Below are 6,071 nucleotides of genomic sequence, written 5' to 3'. Positions count from 1 at the left end.
CAAACTTCTTCCCTAAGACAGATCCATCCTTCACACCAATAGACCTCCAAGCTCTCCCTATCTGCTCCAATCTAGCCGGGTCACTCTGCTTCTCAAAATACACACTTTCTGCTACCTCAGCCTCAAGTGGTCTTCCTTTCATCACAAACCCCAACTGGCGAAGAGAAAGAACCGGGTTGTAATTGATGCAACCCCTAGTCCCTATGAGTGGCACATTACGGAATCCTCCACAGCTCATAATGACGTTACGCACATCCATCCGGTAAGATTGCCACCTGATATCATAGGAGGTAAGAGACATAACCCTCTGAGTCCACTTATGCGTGCTCTGAGCATCCACAAAAGGTCCACTGACTGGCAGAAGAGACAAGAACCATCTGAGCAAAAGCGGGAGACAACACCTGATAGCCCCACCCTTACCATGCCTACTGTGAATAGCATAGTAAGTGTCAGCCAACAGAGTAGGAACTGGATTTCCTCCAATGAAAATACTGACTGCAGCATAGTCAACAAAATTGGGCATACTCGGAAACAGGACGATCCCATAGATCATGACGGCCAACTGAGCATGAAAGGCTTCCCAACTTCCCTTCTCTGCTTCTTCTTTAGCTACCCTCAACAGAAACTTCAAAGGCAATCCTACAACATCCCCACTGGACTTCCAACTATCACTGACTTCCTTGATACCCAAATGGAGAGCTCTGGCAACAACTCCGAAATCAACCTCCTTGGGCACATCCAAGAAAGGAACCTGATACCGGACCGGGACACTCAGCAGAATGGAGTACTCCTCAAGAGTAGGCGCCAACTGATAATCTTGAAAGGTGAAACAATGAAGCTCTGGGTCGTAGAACTGTAGAAGAGTCTGCAACGGCACCGGATCGACTACCATCTTCAACAGTGTCAGAATATCTCCATACTGGTCAACAAACCCCTTCTGGTTACCACTGATCATAAGGTTACTCAACTCAATCAGAGACGTCAAAGGTTCACGGTGAAAGCTGTAGGAACAAGTCTTCCGCTTCAACTCTGGGACTGTTGCCATCTCTATCAGTGAACAAGCTCTGGAATGTACCTGAGAAATGATATGCATGCAGGGATTAGTTTTTTTCTTTTCTTTTTTCCCCCCCTTTTTTTTTCTCTCTTTTTTTTTTTGCGTTTCTTTTGAAAAATAAATATGCTATGATGCAAATGATGCAGACTGGACTGGTTGGCTGGGTCTCTCAGAACACAGGATCAAAGCTTCGGCTTGAACTCGGAACCACAAAGTCATCTGAAACCCAAAGTCATCTGAGACCCCAAAATTCCGAACCAATAGTCACCAACAGGATCACAAGTCACCAACAAGTCACCAACTGTACCTGTAATAATGATCATTCCCTCCCCACTCACGGGTGTCATCTAGGCCAGGGTAAGGTCGAGAGAAACGCAGCATAAATAACCTTTCGCAGAACATCATCATATACACACCCGAAGTATGTAACGATAATATCCCACCAGGGTCTGAACTGCTCGTGATATCAATGTTCCGCTAAGTGGCGCAATACCACCCGCTTCCCATGAATCACTCTATTCCTAAGTATCCTAGATTTCACTCATGGCCTGGGTATTGGGCCTTTTACCTCATGTAACTCCCACCCCAACAGAGAGAAACAGACAACCAGCCAGATGAATAATGAATGTGAATGAAAACATTAATGCAAACAATAAATGCAAACAGTAAATGCAAATATATACAAATGAATGCAATAAATACAACAACAAACAGCAACCAAAACCCTAACCTAGAGAGCGCTAGGAGAGACTCGCTTAGGGAAGACGGACCAGCACAGGTCAACTTCTCTAGTCCCCAGCAGAGTCGCCAGCTGTCGCATCACGCGAAAAACCGGCGGGAAAACAAGAACAACAGAGCCGCCACCGTGCGTTATTTATCCCAAAAAGAGGGAAAGGAAACGCTCGAAGTAAACCTAGGAAAGAACATGGTCTCGCGACCAAAGAGGATGGGTTCGGGAGTCGGTTATGCGAAGGGAAGGTATTAGCACCCCTACGCATCCGTCGTACTCGACGGGATCCACGCACAATAGAAAGGAAAATGGTTGCTAAAACACTGCTCAAACACACACACACTGGCTGAAAGAGACACAAGAAAACAAAAGAGACTGAAACTGACTCGGCAGGATACCGCATCCTGGGCCTACTTAGTCTATCAGGCATAGACATCAGAGTCGAAGTAGTTCGGACTGGGAAACGACACATGCTCGCTAGGATATCGCATCCTATGCATACGTATCTTCTCGGACGAGAGAAGAATCAGAGCATCCGTAGCTCGGCTGACACACACACAAACAAACACTGGCAAAGGCAAACGTGGAGCCTGAATGCCAATCACTGGACTTACATCAGCATCCGAACCAAAACACACACAAAGAAGGCAAACATGGAGCCTGAACGCCAATCACTGGACTTACATCAGCATCCGAACCAACAAACCCACACTGGAACCCAAATGCCACTCAATGGGCTTACATCAGCTTCCAAGCACACAACAAGACAAAACAAAGACACGGGCGCCCGGAGAGATCTGCTCATCTCCTGCCTACGTACCTCATCTGGTATGAGGATCAGGGCGACGTAGTTCCCCTACAGAGGGATACAGGACTAGCCTAACCAGATAACAGAGGGAGACACAACTCTAGGGAGACTACGACTCGAGCCTAGATGTTGTCATGCAAAATCAACCCTAAGTTAAGGCTTCTAGCTAACTGGCGCAGGGAGCCAGCCTATCCTAATCATGACTTGCACAGGAAGCAAGCCACACACACACTTAACTTGCACAGGAAGCAAGCCAAGCAAAACCTAACTTGCACAGGAAGCAAGTCTAAACTAACCCTAACTTGCACAGGAAGCAAGTCAAACAAACATACAAGCACAGATAGCACACACTATACACAAGCAAGAGGCTCAAACAAGGGTTAGGTTTTAGTCGAGGGGTCATATCAACCTCAACAAACAAACCTCTGGAACTGGGTGAATGTGCTCTTAACCTTGCCATCGAGGGGCTAAGGTGAAGCAGATGAAAGGCGAGTGAAGATAAGACTTCACAGCTCTTATCCCTGGCCTGGGAGAGCTTAAAACAAGAATGTGTGGGTTCAGAAAGTGGGAACCCTTCTACACATTTGAAACTGACTCAACTGTACAATTGTACAAGATCTTGGGTTTGTATCTGCAATGCATCAACACAGTGGTGTGAGCAAAACAGAAGACACACTGAATAGCAGGGGATAGGTTGCATATCCCTTGGGTTCTGCCAATTGCCTCTTCACTTAGGAGGTCTTTGACTCCATGCAAGGACAAAAGTAAACAGTCACAAACATTGCCTCTTAAGGAGGACTTCAGACAGTTGCCTGGCCAAGTAACAGGCCAGGTCTTCCAGACTACATGAAGATTAGAAATATACCTCAATGCAAATTGCTTATACAAGCAAAGCAAAGCAAAAGTTCACAAGGAACTAAGCAACTAAAAGCACCTGAAATAGTCAAGCAGACATTAGTATACAACCTCAAACAAAGCAAAAGGAAGCAGAAGTCAACAGTCAACACAAGCAAATGGATGTGCAAGGCACAAGGCTTAAGGCATGAGTCAAGCCACCTACAAAATCAAGAGGTTAGACAATGATATTCAACAAGCTTAATCAAAAGAAATTGATCTCATTGGTCATTTGTTGGTCAACCTGAAAACATGAGCTCAAAGGTGAGTAACAGGACCACTAGGGCAAGCCTAGGGTCAAAAAGGAATTAAAAAGTTAAAACAGCAAAGGGCAAGTATCCAAAATCATGTTCAAACATTCAAGAAACAAAACCAATTGGGTTCACATTCATATCAATCATCATCATCATTTCATGAACAAAAGAAGTCAAAGCATGGCATTCAGAAGCTCATAGAAGTCAACAGCAAGACTTGAATCAAAAGCAATCTTAAGCATTTCCAAAAATCACCAAATAAATCATGACCAATCACAACCCACAGCATGGTAAGCATGTCAAATTTCACCTCATTTGGACAAGTGGAAGGCAGTCAATGAAAATCAGAAAGTCAAAGCAATTTTGAACATGCTCAAAGAAGTCAACCAATCATGCATCAACTTAGAAAAATCATAAACCAGAGATGGTGTATGATAAATGAATGGGACCAAAACCATGTCAAAGATTAGGATGTCTAGTTATCTCATGTAAAATTTCATGTCCATCTAATAAAGTATGAGAATTTCACAAATGAAATGGGAACATGTGTCACAAAAAGTCAACATTTGACTAGGCAGGGGAGAAAATCCCAAACAATTAGGAAATGCCACAAATAATTCCAAGAAAATTCACATGTAAACTAGACATCCAAGAGTAGGTTCATTCAAAAATTCACATCAATTGGGGGTCAAGAAGCATGGTATCAAAAATCATGAAGTTGCACATCAATGGTGTGACACAAATGGTCACACCCTAATTCAAAAAATCATAACTCACAAACCAGCAATGATAAATTCACAAACTCTACACCAAAATCACCATGAGTGTGTCTAGTTTAAGCACAAAACATTTGGGAGCCATTGGATAAAGCATCATCATTTCACAAATGTTTTGGCAAAGTGTACAAAATATGCATACATGTCACAAACCCTCATACAAATTAAAATCCATTGATCACAAAATTCTGGAAAAATTATGATAAAAAAGTAGAGATCATGATGAAAATAATGCAAAAATTCCCATGAGAAATGGATTTAAAATGAATGAGTTATGATTTTTCAAAGTTTGATGATTAAAATGAAATTAAAATAAAAAAACAATGTCATTTAATGGGTCATGTGCCACGCTGATGGCAAACTTGTAAATAACCCATCCACTTAATCAAACGGCCGCGTTTTGGCAAAGGAAATGAAATAATGTTATTGGTTGATGTCCAAACAATGCCATGCAGCACGTGAAACAGCAGAAAAAATCTGGAAAAAAAATGGCTTTAGGGTTTCTAAGCTACAGTAGCAACTTCATCATCTTCCCAATTCGATTCAAAAGAAAAATTCCAGAAATCAAAATTAATCATACCAAAATGATCAGCAAGCTTCACTCATGCATAATCCATCATCCATTTTCGTTAAAACAAGCCAGGCATTCGGAATCGAGTAAAAACATATTTCATCATCAAACTTTAAAACAGCATAACTCCTAAACTACTTAACCAAATCAAATGATTCAAAGCTTAACGTGCTCAGGGACAAGAGATCTACAAAGTACATATCATGGTTTTGGAAAAAATGAGGGTCGAAAATTTACCAAAATTTGAAGAAAAGCTGTGGTGCAGTTGTTGTTTGATGGTAAATGCTTGAAACAGATGTACCAATAGCTTCCCAAAGATGGATGGTTGAAAGATTTTGGTTCAGCAACTCTTGAAATGGCTTAACCCGAGTTCTGCCATGGATGATGTGTGAAGAAAAACAGTTGGATAAAAGCTCCTTCCAGCTGGAGAAGGATGGTTGCAAAGAGCCTGAGATGATGCTTGGATGATGCAGCAATAATGGTATGGTCGTGGTCTTTGGAGGTTTTTTGAAGATTTTGGAAAAATGCAAAAAATGAAGTTTTTTAGAATGAGTGAAGTTTTTTGTGTTATGAGGCTGCAACTAGGGTTCACAATGACAGAAAATGATGTCCAAAATCTCTGTTTAAGAGTACAAATCAAGCTTCATGAAAATGTGGGATAGAGTTGTTGAGAAATGTACTTTTTTTTCCAAGTTTCAAGCAAGTTGGCATGGGTGTATGTACTTGCACGAATTTGACTTTGAACATGTCCAAAATACAATTTCAGATCAATTCCCAATGGCCAAAATGATGGAAAAGGTTTATTTTAAAAAGTCAAAATTTCACTTCACTTGAAATTAATTCAAGTAAGTCAAAAAATGCCATTTTGATCCATAAGGTTTTGGTACATGAAAGTTACATTTTTGGAAAGAGGGGATCAAATGTGACTTGTAGGAAAAAACCCCACCCAAATTGGCCAAATGGTTTGAGAGATATGGCCTTTTG

The sequence above is a fragment of the Lathyrus oleraceus genome, chromosome 6 (genome assembly GCF_024323335.1).
Source record: "Lathyrus oleraceus cultivar Zhongwan6 chromosome 6, CAAS_Psat_ZW6_1.0, whole genome shotgun sequence".
Taxonomy (NCBI): domain Eukaryota; kingdom Viridiplantae; phylum Streptophyta; class Magnoliopsida; order Fabales; family Fabaceae; genus Lathyrus; species Lathyrus oleraceus.
The sequence above is the reverse complement of the archived record's forward strand: the minus strand, read 5'-3'. Positions refer to the sequence as shown.